A 16652-nucleotide genomic window follows, 5' to 3' on the forward strand; every position below is an offset into this window, starting at 1 on the left:
TTTCTTTCAATTTTTTTATTCTCACGTTCCTTAAACTTACATCACTCTTTGCCCACATTCACTTACTCTTACATTACTCAACACACAATCATATCACTCATCCCGTCTCACAAAACATGCTCTATGCCTCAATTAAGCCATACCAATCTCCCTTTTCTTTTTTCCACTATCTATCACAACACATAGAACTCATGTCCTCCCACCGAACTCCTACTCACCACAGGTGTCACTCACTACACCATAAGATTGGGTAACTTACGCATCAGGATCAACATACATGTAAAACAATGCATAAAGAAGTAAAATAACATCTTTGAATTAAACATAATATGCAACGAAGTCAAAAGATAAGCATATGACCCAAAACAGGGGTCACTAGATCGAGTACAGGCCACTCGATCGAGTAATGGACTTACTCGATCGAGTAGGTGAAGATCAGAAGCACGTAAAACAAATCACCAGGGCTACTCGATCGAGTAACTAACGCACTCGATCGAGTGCCCCCTTACTCGATCGAGTACCAAGGATACTCGATCGAGTACCCCAATTCTCAGCACTGTCCAGTTTTCGTAAAACAGTCATAACTCACTCATTTCTTGATCGTTTTGGGCGTGTGACCTATCGTTAGAATCGTAAAAGAACAAGTTATCACCTCCAATTGGAATCACATTAAAATCATTTATGCATCTCAAGTTATAACAGTTTAAAGACAACCTCTTTATAATCGAAAAACACAACTATTGATTTTTTTACTTCCCAAACGACTTAAACAACAACCAAGCAAACAAAACCAGTCCAAAACTCATAAAACCAGTATTCATAATCATATGTTACTATTTTCAAAAGCCAAGCAACAACATTAATCATGCACATAGATTATTTAACTTGTCAATCACGATTTACCACATGCTTTTATTTTATAACTTTACGTACACAATAACATAATATACAACATAAAATCCCCTATTCACATGTTACAAACATTGCCATATTATTAAAATCCATTACCCATATAAACATGTTCCACACATGAATTTCATATTTTTATGCAATTACTTACTTAATCTCTTCCAACCAATTCATTCATTACAGCTACACACTTCTTACCACATATACACATGAACAATAGTGGACAAGTACATAAACTTATCATGCAACCTTATGCAAACCAAATATACGTATACGACACAACATTCCTATGCACATGTTATTATTATGCCACATTATGAATCATCCATCCTGCAACATCATCATTCATCACATATTATCACATATGAACTACTTCCTTTTTCTACCACATCATTCATCATTCTCATATACTTTTCCTACAATTCAAAACAACATTGTAAACCAACTATCATGCTTTCAATCAATAGCTTACGAAATCACATCATCACCATCTTTTCTACACATTCCCCATTCTCCACATACATACATCCACCGATTCATGCCACACATCACCATATAGGTACACAATTCACAAGATAAACACATAGCGATCCCGACTCATATCCCATGGTGACCGGTTCAAAATTGTAGGGCGAGTTCGCGACTTTAGGACGTCTCCCAAGCCTTTGCATTAGCTCCTACAACCTTTACCCCGGATTCATTTTAATTGACTCCCTATATTCATTAAATCCATTGGTTACAGGTTTCAGGATCGTCGCTTTGATACCATTTGTAACACCCCCATACTCCAAGTGCCTTACCAGGACCACTCAGGTATAAGGATGCCACCATCTCGGTTACCCGAGGCATGATATTCATAAGACAATAACGAAACAACTTTAAAAGTAAATAAAGTTTAAAGTGATTACATAGCAATTCCAAACTGATAAAAAGAAATACAAGATTCTCAGACGGTCTCTTTGCTAAAACTATCAAAGCTATAAAACATCGTCCGACACAAATGGAAGACTTCTAATCGTCATGTGATGACTCATCCTGCCTATCCCATACGCGTCATATCATACCGCTCAATAATCGCTCACCACCCCGAATGGATCACCACGTTTTTAAAACATTTAAACGGGTCGATACTAATCACACAACTCAATATATATCAACAATAAGATAAACAGACAACTTAACCGTCACACACACAACCACACCAATTCCAACAATCTCAATCACCGATCGTCCACCGGACCAGCCCCTGTCGTGGGGACCGCACCGCACCCACCAAATCCCCGCTCCTCATAATGAGCGATAACCCCGTCCATTAATGTACACATCCCTTCGTGGCGGGTTCCACGAGGAAGGCGAAACTAGGGCGTGAAGCCACTCCCCCGCAAGTGACTCACTCGCCCGAGGCCACGCCTCGCGAACCATAGACAACGATCACAATCACAATCACAATACAATTACTATATCAAACAATCAATCTCAACACATCAACAATCATCCCATTATGGGACTAATACCGAGTAGAAATCCTACCCGGAACAAAGAACACAATTAGACGGTCTCAACAAATTTGTATAAAAAGCCTCTTCTACAAATCCTTCTCCTATCATACATACACATAATCACTACCAATCATTATCTACAACAAAACCCCCAATCCCAAAATTAGGGTTTAACGAAACTTGACGAAATACTATAAAATTGGTATGTAGATCTTACCCTCGACGCAAGGATCACAAAGGTATAAAGAACGATGGAATCCGACCTCTCAAGCTCCGGGATTCGTCAACAACACGGATGAATGCGAAGAACGTAACTTGAATCTCCCTTTTAATGTTATTAGGTTTGTAAAAGTGTATTATGAAAGTGACGGAAAGATTTATATATTAATCCGTGTTATTAACAAAACCCGTCGAATTATCACCCGCTAACCGAGCTACTCGATCGAGTAGCTAAGGTACTCGATCGAGTGCCCCCTTACTCGATCGAGTATCCTAGTTACTCGATCGAGTACCCAACAGGTCAGAAACTATTTTAAAACGCAACTCACCCTTACTCGACAGAGTAAGGCCTACTCGATAGAGTACCCAAAGACTCATAAATACGGAGTATTACACATTGTCAGGGAGTTGTGCAATGTAAATGGAATTGGATTGTCTATCATAGGTTTTAGTTGTTAGTGTTTATTCCTACTCAACCTCGTGGTTGAAAGTGTATTCGTGAACACATGTGATGAACCATAATGGGGAGCAGATTTGACAGGTACTAAAGACTAGTTGACTTGGGAGCTTATGGGAATGCGTGAGGACTTGACCAGTCTACCTAGAAGTCTAGACCACATAGATTATTTAATCACTTTATTTATTTCCACTGCGAGTTGTAATTATTTGATAATAAGTTTTAGTTGGTTAAATTGTAATAAACATATAATCGCTAAGTTTTAATTTAAAGTACTTTGGTGAGTTGGACTTTGTTATTCACTGCCTCGGGAAACCAAGATGGTAACGCTCTTATTTACTTGGGACGCCTAGCTAAAGGCTCCTGAATAAATGGGGGTGTTACAAAGTGGTATCAGAGCAAAATGATCCTCAGGCCTAACCAATGAATAATAATGAACTTTGGATGTGTCTAAATAAAATGAACCCTGGCTAGGAACAGTTAGGAGCCCCTCTTACTACGGTTAAGAAAGCGCACTTAATTCGCACCTTGGCCCTTCCAGTTTTGAACCGGTTACCTTGAGAGATATTACAGTGTGGGGTAATTTAAAATGAATATTGTTTATTTTGTCTTGGAAGTTTTGTTGCCTTGTTTGAATATTGTTTTCATTGATGATTGCGGTTACGGGGACGTAACCTTGCTTTTACGGAGAAGGGATGTGATATGATTTTAAGCATTGTTATAACATGTGGATATAAGAAAAGTATGTGGGCAAGTATGTGGGAGGTGTAATTATTATTAACATGTGAAGCATTACGGAAATTGCGTGGAACTGTGAAGAATGTGGTTTGGTTGATTTCTCGAAATTTTATCATTCATTGTTTTGGCTGCCATTTATTGTCTGTTTGATATACTTGCACGAAAGTTTTATGTGTGATAGCCTTGTGAGTTAGCTTTCATATGCCACTGGTTTCATGCTTAAATAATATACCGTTTAGGAGAATTAAATATTTTAGTTGACAATGGTCAGAATATTCCTGTAGCGTTATGTTTTCGTCCCATGTTTTTGTAAAATTTGTCATTTAAAAATTACTTATTGTTTAGGTATGATTCTAACTTCACTGTTTAAAAGACTCATATATATTTTTAAATTGATAAGACATGTTGCAAGAAAATACTTTAACATTTCATACTAATTTTTACAAGTTGACCTAAGTTTCTGACAAGTTGCTGTAAAATTTCTGTTTCGACCAAATAATTTGTAAAATGCATTATAAATTGACCTTATGATTTTTTGACTTGATTATTTCTCTCATGATTTACTAAATCTCTGTATTTTCTAAAAAGTATAATTGCTCAGGAGGTAATTGTGTTATTATTTATTAATGATTTTTTTTGAAAGTTGTAACATGTTTTCTTAGCCTTGGAAAATGTAAGGTTTGTTTCTTATCCTTTTCACATTGATATTTTGATGTTGTAAATTATGTGAGATAGGATGACATGTCTAGTGATATGCGAAATGTGTTGCCCTAAGCCTATATATATATATATATATATATATATATATATATATATATATATATATATATATATATATATATATATATGTTCGCAATAATTGCATCCATGTTTAAATAAGATGTCATTGGTAAGATGTTAGACGAACAAATAATAAATGGGGGTGTTACACTAACCAAAGAACGTGACCAACTTTTGATTGCTCTAGCAACATGTGAAACTCAAAAAGATGATCTTATCAAAATTCTTTGAAATGTTAAACGACGAGTCAAGTCATGTCAAAAGTGCTTTAGACCGAGTGCAAAAATCAAACGATGATCTTCTTGTTCAAATTGAAACTTTGATAAAGGTTGAACAAACCTATGTAATAGATACTCTAACTGTGGCATCTGAGTCTAATGAGGAAATGGAGACTCTCACAAAACGTGTGTCTTCATTAACTAAAGAACGTGACTCTCTGCTAGCTGACCTCACTTTAAGTCAAAGGGATAACAAGAAACTTAAGCAAATTGACTTATTGCTCAGTGATGAAGCAAGACATGCTAAACACGCTTTTGACAAAGTAGGTCAACTAAATCTTAATCATCTTGCTAAAATTGAAACATTAACCAAAGAGCTTGATGAGGCTAAAATGTTTTTTTCAAAATGGGAAAGAAGTCAGAATGGTTTGGAGTTTCTTCTAAAACAAGAATACGAAAAACTTACAAAGAATGATGGAGTTGGTTTTAAATGCAACAGTAACACGCACTGTTGCACTCGAAACCAGGACCCAAGCAAAACTGATTTTCGAAGAAGAAAATATGTTGGCCTTCCTGAATATATCATTTGCAATTAATGTGGTAGAATAGGCCATGAATTTAATGGTTGTGAAAAGAGAGTCCTTGACTTAGAAAGAAACACTAAAGTGGCTAAACAAGTTTGGATTAAAAGTGAAGAGGTCAAAAAAGTTGTTGTCAAGTTTGGGTTCCTAAACTAAACGTTTGATTTCTTATAGGCATTAGTGAGGGGGAGCAGCAATTGGTACTTAGACAGTGGATGCTCTCTTCACATGATGGGGAATGAAAACCAATTCCTCTCGCTAGAAGCCTACGATGGTGGCATGGTGACTTTTGGTGAGAACAAACGACGTGAAATCATTGGTATTTGAAAAGTTGGTAAGTCAAAGTCACTATGTGTCAACAAAGTGTTGCTTGTCAAAGGATTGAAACACAATCTCTTAAGCATTTCACAATTATGTGATCGTGGTAACATCGTTGAATTTCATGCAAGTGAATGTAGAATAATTGATGGAAAGACTAGAGAGCTCATTCTTGAAAGTAAACGTGTCAAAGATGTCTACATGACTAACTTATACTCATTGTCGTATCAAACATTATCATGCATGAATGATCCTTGGCTTTGGCATAAACGACTTGGTCATGTTAATGCTAAAACACTTAATACCCTCAAGAAACTTGATCTAGTAGATGGCATTCCTAACATCAAATTTGAATTTGAATCACTTTGTGATAATTGTGTTAAAGGTAAACAAGTAAAATGCTCCTTTAAATCCAAAAATGTTGTTAGCACTTCAATATCTCTTGAACTCATTCACATAGACTTATGTGGACCCATGCATATTGCTAGTAAAGGTGGAAGTCGCTACTTTTGTGTTATTGTAGATGACTATATAAGATATGTTTGGCTTCTTTTCTTAAATTATAAAGATCAAACTTTTGATGACTCTTATTTTGGGTTAAAAAGGTCCAAAGTAAATTTGGTTATAAATTTGTCTCTTGAGATCCGACCATGGAACCAAATTTGAGAATTTGTCATCTGAAGCTTATTGTAATGAGAATGGTATTAGCCATAATTTTGTGGTCGCAAAAACCCGCCAACAAAATGGGTTGTGGAACGAATGAATCGAACTCTTGAAAATATGGCTAGGATAATGCTCATAAGCTCTAAAGTGCCGAGGAAATTTTAGGCCGAAGTCGTTAACACATCTTGTTATATCTATAATTGTGTCATGATTCGAAAAATCATTAAGAAAATCCCTTATGAATTACTACGAGGAAGAAAACCTAACATCTTACATTTAAAATGCTTTGGTCATAGTAAATGCTTTGTGCACAATAATGGAAAAGACAACCTAGGCAAATTTGATGCTCGAAGTGATGAATGAGTTTTTGTTGGTTATTCCGATCATAGTAAAGCTTACAAAGTGTATAACAAGAGAACCATAAAAATGGAGGAGAGCGTTCATGTAATATTTGACAAATGTAGTCTCTTTGTTTCAAATAAGCAGGTTGATGATGAATAGGATGATGAAGACGATCACTTTGAAGTTGGAATGATACGACATGATATGGATCAAGTGGTGGAAGAGGCTGAGCAACAGTTGGAGCCACTATTGTTTGAGGAAGTTGGCCAAAATTCAGGAGGGAATTAACCCTCCCCCGTCTCAAGATGAAGCAAGCTCATCTAGGGGGAATGAAGATAGTAGTGAACCATTCACTACTCAGACAGAAACTGATTCACAAACACCCTCACAAAATATTTCCCATGTAACAGTCACATCAACTATTGTATCAGAACCAAATGAAACAAATAAACAAGGCCTCCAACACCCTTGCTCCAAAGATATGGAAACATCAAAGTTCCCACCCTCTATCAAACCTAGCAAATGACCTAACCTCTGGAATTAAAAATAGATCCTCACTCCAAATCTTTTGTGCCTTTGATGCATTCATATCACAAGTTGAATACAATTATATCACACTGGCACTAACCGATGAATATTGGGTGACGACGATGCAAGAATAATTGGAGCAATTAGAAAGGAATAAGGTATGGCATTTTGTCCCTAGTCCCTCTCAACGTAGTGTAATTGGTACGAGATGTGTCTTTCGCAATAAGTTCGATGATGTTGGAGAAATCATAAGGAATAAAGCTAGACTAGTGGTACAAGGGTTTAATCAACAAGAAAGAATTGATTATGATGAAATCTTTGCACCGATAGCTAGTCTTGAAGCCATACAAATGCATATAGCGTTTACGTCTCACCTCAGCATAAAACTTTTTCAAATGGATGTTAAAACCATTTTTCTAAATGGCTATCTTGAGGAAAAAGTTTTTGTCGAACAACCTCTGGGCTTATAAACAATGAGTTCCCTAACCACGTTTTCAAACTTGATAAAGCACTTTATGGTTTAAAACAGGCACCCAGAGCTTGGTATGACAGGCATTCAAAGTTTTTGTTAGAAAACGGTTTTATACGTGGTTCGGTTCATAAAACATTGTTTATCAAGTCACAGTCATAAAAACTGTTGCTTGTGAAAGTATATGTCAATGACATCATTTTTGGTGCAACAAGTAATGTCGTTTGTAAATACTTTTCCGATCTAATGACTTCCGAGTTTAAAATGAGTATGATGGGACAGCTTGGATTCTTGCTTGGTCTATAAATCAAGCAAAGTGAGAAAGGAACCAAGATTCATCAACAAAAGTACTAGAAGGAAATGACAAGTAAGTTTGGGTTGACTAACTCGAAATGTAATACTCCACTTAACCGAAGACGTTATTCGGGTGGAGTAACCCTTTGAAGAGGTCTATTGATAGGCTTAAAATCTAACTAGTGCTTAAAAAGATTGAAAGTACTACTCGTATCAACAAAGTGCACTTTCTTTTCTAGTTATCCATGCAAAAGAACTCCAAAGTTCAGCGTGCTTGGCTGGGAGTAGTCTTGGGATAGGTGAATTCCGGGGAAGGTCCTCGAGATGCGCATGAATGAGGACAAAATGTGCTAAAAAGGACCCGTGTTGATCTGTGGGCCATGTACACATCCTGGTGGGCTGCCGTGAGTGACCGCTCCCGACCCTAAATTTGGGTCGGGGTGTTACAAGTGGTATCAAAGCAACCCTGCGACCGTCTGGTGAGCCTGTGGTCTAAAGTACCCGGGTCACTAACCTAGCGGGGGAGGATTCTGGGCCAGGCTCGGTTGCGGTCAGATGCTTTCAGGCGCAACGAGGACGTTGCGTTCTTCAAGAGAGGGTGTGTAATACTCCACTGAACCGAAGAAGTTATTCAGGTGGGGTAAGCCTTTGAAGAGGTCCATTGATAGGCTTAAAATTTGACTTGTGCTTAAAGGGATTAAAAGTACTACTTGCATCAACAAAGTGCACTATCTTTTCTGGATATCCATGAAAAAGAACTCCAAAGTTAAGCGTGCTTGGCTGAGAGTAGTCTTGGGATGGGTGACTTCCGGGGAAGGTTCCCGGGATGCACATGAATGAGGATAAAATGCGCTGGAAAGGACCTGTGTTGATCTGTGGGATATGTACACAGCCTGGTGGGTTACCGTGAGTGACCGCTCCCGACCTTAGGTTTGGGCCGGGGTGTTACAAATGGTATCGGAGCAACCCTGCGACCGTCTGGTGAGCCTGTGATCTGGAGTACCCGGGTCACCAACCTAGCGAGGGAGGATTCTGGGTTAGGCTCGGATGAGGTCAGATGCTGCCAGGCGCACCGAGGACGTTGCGTTCTTCAAGTGGAGGTGTGTAATACTCCACTAAACCGAAGATGTCATTCGGGTGGGGTAACCCCTTTAAGAGGTCCATTGATAGGCTTAAAATCTTACTATTGCTTAAATGAATTGAAAGTACTACTCATATCAACAAAGTGCACTTTCTTTTATGGTTATCCATGCAAAGGAATTCCAAAGTTAAGCGTGCTTGCCTGGGAGTAGTCTTGGGATGGGTGACCTCCTGGGAAGGTTCACGGGATGCGCATGAGTGAGGATAAAATGCGCTTAAAGGACCCGTGTGGCCGTGTTGATCTGTGGGCCATGTACACAGCCTGACTGGCTACCGTGAGTGACCGCTCCCGGCACTAGGTTTGGGTCGGGGTGTTACACAAAATCTATGGTTACACCAATGATCTCTAAGCTTATTCTTGAGAAAGACAAAAATGGTAAGAGTGTTAGTGAAAAGGTATATCGAAGTATGATCGGTTCATTGCTTTATTTAACTGATAGTCGACACGACACACAATTTAGTGTGTGTGTGTGTGTGTGTGTGTGTGTGTGTGTGTGTGTGTGTGTGTGTGTGTGTGTGTGTGTGTGTGTGTGTGTGTGTGTGTGTGTGCTTGCTTCCAATCAAATCCTAAGGAATCACACTTCAAAGCCGTTAAACGGATTCTTAGGTATTTGATTGGAACACAAGGTTTATACCTTTGGTACCCAACTCACTATGACATTGATCTTGGAGGATTTTCGGATGCGGATTATATGGGGAGCTCGTTGGATAGGAAAAGCATATCGGGCATTTCTATGTTCTTAGGACCGTATTTCATTTCATAGGCGTCTCAAGAAGCAAAATACCGTTGCCCTATCCACGACCGAAATTGAGTATGTAAGTGCCGCTCTTTGTTGTGCTCAAATTCTTTGGGGACGACAACAATTGCGTGATTACGGTCATATTTTCGAAATCACTCCCATATTTTGTGATAATACAAGGGCAGTTAACATCTCGAAAAATCCAATACAACATTTTAGAACAAAGCACATTGATATAAGGCATCATTTTTTACGTGATCAAGTCGAGAAAGGAAATATATGTAACCTTTTGTAGAACAAAAAATCAAATTGAGACATTTTTACAAAACCGTTGGAAAGGGAACAATTCGTAAAACTTCGTTTGGAAATTGGTTTGTTGGGTGATATGTAACACTAATTAAATTATTTTTATATATGATTGACTAGAGAAAGGGATGCACATGTTTAGAAAGTTTAAATGTCAAAATTTGCCACATGCAAAATGGCCGAAAAAATTGCATTAAGATCTCACATTTTGCATTTGAATTATTACCTTGAGCCTCTCAATTGCTTTATGTCAAACCAAATCTTACCTTTACCCGTCTCATATACCATTATTTAACCATTTTTACACTCAACCACTCTCTCATTAACTCAACCGTCCATTCTTTAAACCCCTATGTAATAACCCACTTTTCCCACTTACCCACACAACTTTATTCAAAACTCAAAATCACCTAAGCTTCCTTCACCTCTCAAAACCGTCACCACAAAAATCATTCAACAGGGAAGTAAAAAATCTTCAAAACGCTTTTAACCCAAAATTCATTGTCAAGCAAAACATGGCCACCCAATCCACTGCCAATGTCGAAAATTCCTACACATCCAAACTGTCTCCTACCAAGCCTTCAATAGTCAAGTCCAATGATGCAAGAAATAAATCCATGGCTCCCTAAGGAAAAGGTCGTGGTAGAAGAGGTCGTGGTGGACTGAAAAGGGGATCTCCCAATCTCTATGATATTGGACTCCAATGTCGATGTTGATTACGAGGAAGATGAGCCTACACTTAATCAAATGGCAAGTGAAATCAACAAAGAAAAGGTAGTTGTAGAAGATGTTGCTGAAGAGAAGGTTGTTGTTGAAAAGGAAAAAGAGAAACAGGATGGTTGTGATGAAGTTGAAAAAGAAAAAGAAGTTGAAAAGTAAATTGTTGTTGAAGTGGAAAGGAATTGAAGATGATGGTGTGAATGAGAAACAAAAATCGAGTGAAAAAGATGAAGAAAAAGTAAAGGGAGCTGAGAATGTTACAAAGGAAAGAGAACCCGAGGGTGAGAAAGATGATGATAATGTAGAAAATATCGGTTCTCCGGTTGAAAATCCGGAAAAGGAGGTCATACATGAAGATGAACTCATCCCCAATGATGAAAAAATTGGTGAACCCAACAATGAAGACAAGGTGCTTGAAGATGATCTTGACCCTCTCTTCACCGAAACCCCAAAAACCAAATCCAAAAGAAAAATCATGAGCTATTTGGTGATGATGATAATGAAATCATCTTTGAAATCCCTGCCAAAACAAAAACCAAGCCCATTACCAAGAGAAAGAGAGGAACAAATCCCAAGACGGCCAAAAAGCCGAGATACCCGAGGAAGAAGGAGGTGGTGGAAGAACCGGATGATGAAGATATTATTAAGAATAAAATCCCTCTCAATACTTGCACAGAGTTGATGTTAACAATTCATGATGATGCCTTCAAAAATGATGTCCTGACTCATCTCAACACCACTCATCTTTCGGATGATACTCTCAAGTTACGCCAAGGAATGCTTGCATGTTGCTCCCATAGTGGGAGACGATACAAAAAATCATGATATGATTCTTCTCTGGCTTTTGCATTCTTCAAAGCTGCTGTTTTCGGTCAAGGTTGGTTTGATCTCCTCGACAAATACTGCCATGTGTATTGTTGGAGGTAATTCAGTTCGATGCAATAGTCAAGGTTGATGTTGTATCAGGAACTCTCTCGACATTCATAACCCAAAAGCCCTTTGTCTTGACCATTGACCAACTAGCCTCTTACCTTGAGGTTGAAGCCGTTGGCCTTACCACTTTTCCTAATAGTACTTGGGGTAATATTGATGAAGCTATGGCTATTGAGGATGTGAGAACCCTTCGACCCGATAATGACAATGGTCCAACCAATATATATGCTCAGGAACTTCGTGCCCCCATCGTTTCTCCTTTGACCTTGTTCACTGAGTCATCTTACGTAGCAACAATATTAAGGGAAGATGCTCTCTTCTTGAGATACTTCTTCTCCATCATATCCTCATGCACCGCCCAATCAACCTTCCCCAACTCATCCTTCTTCGTATAAATGAGATAGCCCCCGACCTATAAAAGGGAACATTTGACAAGAATACTGTGATTCTCTATGGTATGTGGTTCTCTCTTATCTTTATGAAGAGGAAGTTAGTCATGAAAGGTAGCCTAGGTATTGAAAAGTTAAGTGATGAAATGACCATGGGTTTACATTTTCAATTGACTTTGGCTATTAGCAATGGGAAGTTGGTTCGCAAGTTTTCTGGAAAGACTAAGTCTGGTGCAACAGTTGGCTCAACTTTTGAAATGGGTGATGTACATGATAAGTTGGACAAGCTCTTGACCACGGTGTCTAAGTTGGCCATTGACAATGAGGACCTTAAGGAGGAAGTTTCTGAGCTCAAAACCATTAATTAAGATCTCATTGAGCGTGTGCAAGCTCTTAGTGAAAGTGTTCTCGATGATGAATGAGGCATCACGTGCCTAAATTGTCTTCCTAACCTTTTGGCTCTTTGTTTTAACTCTTATGCAAATTGTGAACTATTTTTAGCTTTGCTTTCGAACTTTTGCTTTTGATTTAATTATGTACTACTTAAACATGTTTTGTCCTTCTCTTGATGATGTTAAGACGAGGAAGTAATTAATTATGTGTTTATCTATTAACCAATGACTCTTAGGTTAACGTTCACCATGGAAATGTCTTAGCTACCATGATTAGATGTTCTACTTAGGAAAAGCATGTTGACCTTCATTCACCTTGATCATATTTGTTTAATGTCTTTATTGGTTCTAAGAAGGACTCACCATGGGCTTAGGGGGAACTTAACAAATATTTAAAATTTGCCATCATCAATGGGAAAATTTGTTAGAACACACTTCGTTGATGATGCCAAGTTTCATTGTCATTTAATTGTTTACCTCTTGGTTAAATTGTTTACCAAATTGAAACATCCAATGATTGTTCAAAAAAGTCCAAATATTATCAAGATGAAAGACAAGTAAAGAAAGCTCATTGCCTAGAATAAATGTTGTAAACGAGTTAGTGAAACATATCCTCTATTAAGCATAAGTGACTGCAAAACCATGCAATAGTTCTTGTGACTATTGCACCATTGTTTCTAGTACTACCGTATTGAGAATTTTCGGAAAATTCATAAGTGTTCAAAATCCTTTCAAAAGTAATATTCTAAAAGGTTTGAAATTTGAAAAACAAATTTGAGAAATAATTTCAGAAATAATGAAGGAGCTCAAATTGAACAATTCCAATCTTCTTTAATTGTGCATCTTACTTTTACATAAATGGAAAGTTGAAGTAGTCAAGTACTAATGTTTTTTACCATTTGTGGTAAGTTGTCACTTGTCGAGTGTGTTGGGGTTTTAAAACCTGAAAAGAGCAAAAGCAATCTTATTTTTGTGTGCTTAAGCAACACCTAATACTTACAATAAATCTAGGCTACTTAATTTATTAATGAATTATATTATCTAAGGTACCCACATTAGATCATTTCTTTCACTATAAATAAGGAGCATTAGATATCATTTATTGTCAAGACTTTTATGAGTATTCATTGTAAAACACTTTGCAAATCTTTTCAGCATTTAAAATTTTGTTATTCAATCATTTGCAAAACCATTTTTCTGTTTTCAAAAGTCTTCATTTCTTTTTCAAAGCTACAAAATCTCCAAGTATCCGTTCGCTTCACTGTTGCATAAAGAGTATGTTCAATGATTTTCGTGTTTAGGTCTTAATTGTAATCTTCATGTTCTTAAGTGAACCACTGAGATTTTGACTTTGTAAACCTAAGAGATAGAACTTAAGTCTTGAAGTGGAGTAGCTTTGAGCAAGGGAAAGTCTTGAATCAGAGTAGCTTCAAGCAATTGCAACCGGGGTTGGTTGGTGAGTTATTTTCATTGTAATGGTTTAGTTAGGTTTGAGTAAATTTTTAAACAAGCAATAAAATAACGGTTGGACGTAGGCTCCATAGTAGGAGCTGAACCAATTTTTTAAAACATCGTGTTGTTTTTTTTATTTACTTTTACGTTCTCTTATCATTGCAATTTTATTTATCAATCACGATATCAGTGTTGTGCAATAGTCATCCATATTTTTGCGTAGACCTGCTATACCTCTTCTAAACTTACAATCCATTAAGTTTCTCAAGTTTGTACTCAATAGCTCTTATTTGTGTTAGCTTCTGACCAAGTAAAGTACAAAATTTTTAAAAGGTACACCTAATTCACCCTTCCCCCTCTTAGGTGTTTATCGTTCTAAACTCTTCACTTGTAAACTTTGTTGGGACTCTACTCACTGTAGGTCTTCGGGTTTTACACCCTTATTGTTAATAAAAAAAAAAGTAAAAGCGGTATCTAGTCTTGCTTAAGACGGTACTATCCGTCTTAAGTTTAAGACAGGTCAAATATTCCACCACATAGCTTATACGACAAGTCTTTTACCTTTTCCAATGCTTTGTCTTATTTATCTCACATGGTTATATTTGATCCTTCTTAACTTCAGATCAATAGTGTTCGTCTTAAACAAGAATTTATAACTATGGCTTGCTCAACTTTTTTTGTTTACTCCGTGATGTAAACTTAAAATTCTAAATTTGCTCTTAATTAATTAATTAATTAATTACACATATTTAATAATCAACTCAATTTCCTATTTTTTTCTACAACAATCAAAATCATAAAATAAAATCATCCTAGAAAATTTTAGGTAGTCCAAGAGTCAACTCAAATCGGCTCATTGACTCATCAAAGCCCATACATCTCTTGGTTGTGGGGGATCTCAAAGTTTTGGGCCGACTGAAAACCCAATGTTAAATCCAGCCCATGATTTCCCATTATGTTACTAGGCTTAGCTAGTGTGTCCTCGACCGTTTCTACTGAACCGGAGTCGCTACCACTACTTCGGCTCGAGCTCAAATCATTCGGTTGGATCATAATTGTCTTCGTCTTAGACCGTTTGAATTGGACATGGTTCTTGACTTTAGGGGATTCCTTATTTTTCTTTGCCACGTGGCGGATATCGCAAGCTTTAAAGACCGGACTCACATATTGGACCGCTGATTCAACCGATATTTGGGTAATTGGTAAATCGTTAAGAACCGCTTCTACTGCTGCTTCACATAGGTGCCAACTTCCAGTTGACATTAAACCGGATGAACCGTATATTGGGTTCACTATTCGACCGCACGCTTCATTTAATAATGATCTAAATATAGCTGAAAACAAGAAATTCAATCAATTAGATTTACACAAATAAATTATTTAAAATTATACAGTAAAACGTAGATAATTTGTAATTTTGCTGGTCCGTATAAAATGTGTATACCATAGACTTAGTCTATGGTTTGTCACCATAGACTTAGTGAGGTAAATTAGAACAAAAAAAAATATGTAGATAATTTGTAATTTTTTTAATTTTTTTAATTTGTAAATTAGACGTAGATAATTTGTCATTTTTTTTTTGTTCTAATTTACCTCACTAAGTCTATGGTTTGTCACCATAGACTTAGTGAGGTAAATTAGAACAAAAAAAAAATTAAGGATTTTTATTAAAAATTCCAATAAATCTTGCTCTCCTAGTTATGTCCACAAGTGGCGGAGCCAGAATCTATTGTCAAACGGGAGACTTTTCAAAGGTACACGAAAAAAGTCAAAAATATAAAAATTGTGAGCACTAGCAATGTGTGACGTGTTAAACTCAAAAAATGGTGGGATATGAGATGAGACACAAAATGGAACAAAGAATGAGTAGTCCTAAAAAATACTTACAAGGGCGAACATGGTCAGGACCAGCAGAAAGGAGGTTAAGAAGACCGGCACGACCATAAAACTTTGCAAGAAAAAGGGTAGCATTAGATTGAGCTTTAGGAGACTTAATCCACTCAAGACATGGTCTAATATGACAATCTTCACTACACCCTTTTCTTAAAACTCTACAACCATTGCAACTAAACCTCATCTTTGAGTAATATTATTAGATAGTATCTTGCGTTTCAATAATGTGTCTAATTGTATAAAAAGTGATTAGAAGAATGAGTAAAATTGTGTTGATTATATAGTGGTAACAAGAGTTAAAGAGAAAGGTGGGCGGCAGTTGTTTTTGGTCCCTGGTTTGTTGGAGATTTATCTTATCTGGTTTTGCACTAGTATTATGTGCTTTTCATGCAACTTGCAAGCAATCACACAACTGCAACTTTGTATATTTTTCCAAATTTGTCTTTCTATTTACTTGGAATGTTATATGCAATATTCCGTACTCCGTACTCTATTTCATCAAACTACTAATTAATTACTACTAATTTTAAGATCTTAATTATAATCCAATCTTCTATGTGCCTATGTGGTGTATATTGAATTGTTTTACAAGTAACTTTCATTCTATTTTAGAAATTTTTGCAAGTGGAATGATTTTTTTAGGGTCATTATAGAATAATTTGCAAGTGGCCC

General features: G+C 37.0%; 1 long non-coding RNA gene across 1 annotated transcript; it reads right to left on the reverse strand.

Moving 5' to 3' along the window:
* Positions 1 to 14781: 14781 nt before the first annotated feature.
* Positions 14782 to 16292, reverse strand: LOC141652179 (uncharacterized). Its single transcript, XR_012547009.1, has 2 exons — positions 15975 to 16292; positions 14782 to 15421 (listed from the first exon to the last, which is right to left on the reverse strand). It is a non-coding gene; the product is annotated as an uncharacterized LOC141652179 (long non-coding RNA).
* Between the last annotated feature and the right edge of the window lie 360 nt (positions 16293 to 16652).

Source organism: Silene latifolia, chromosome 4, assembly GCF_048544455.1.
Source record: "Silene latifolia isolate original U9 population chromosome 4, ASM4854445v1, whole genome shotgun sequence".
Classification (NCBI taxonomy): domain Eukaryota; kingdom Viridiplantae; phylum Streptophyta; class Magnoliopsida; order Caryophyllales; family Caryophyllaceae; genus Silene; species Silene latifolia.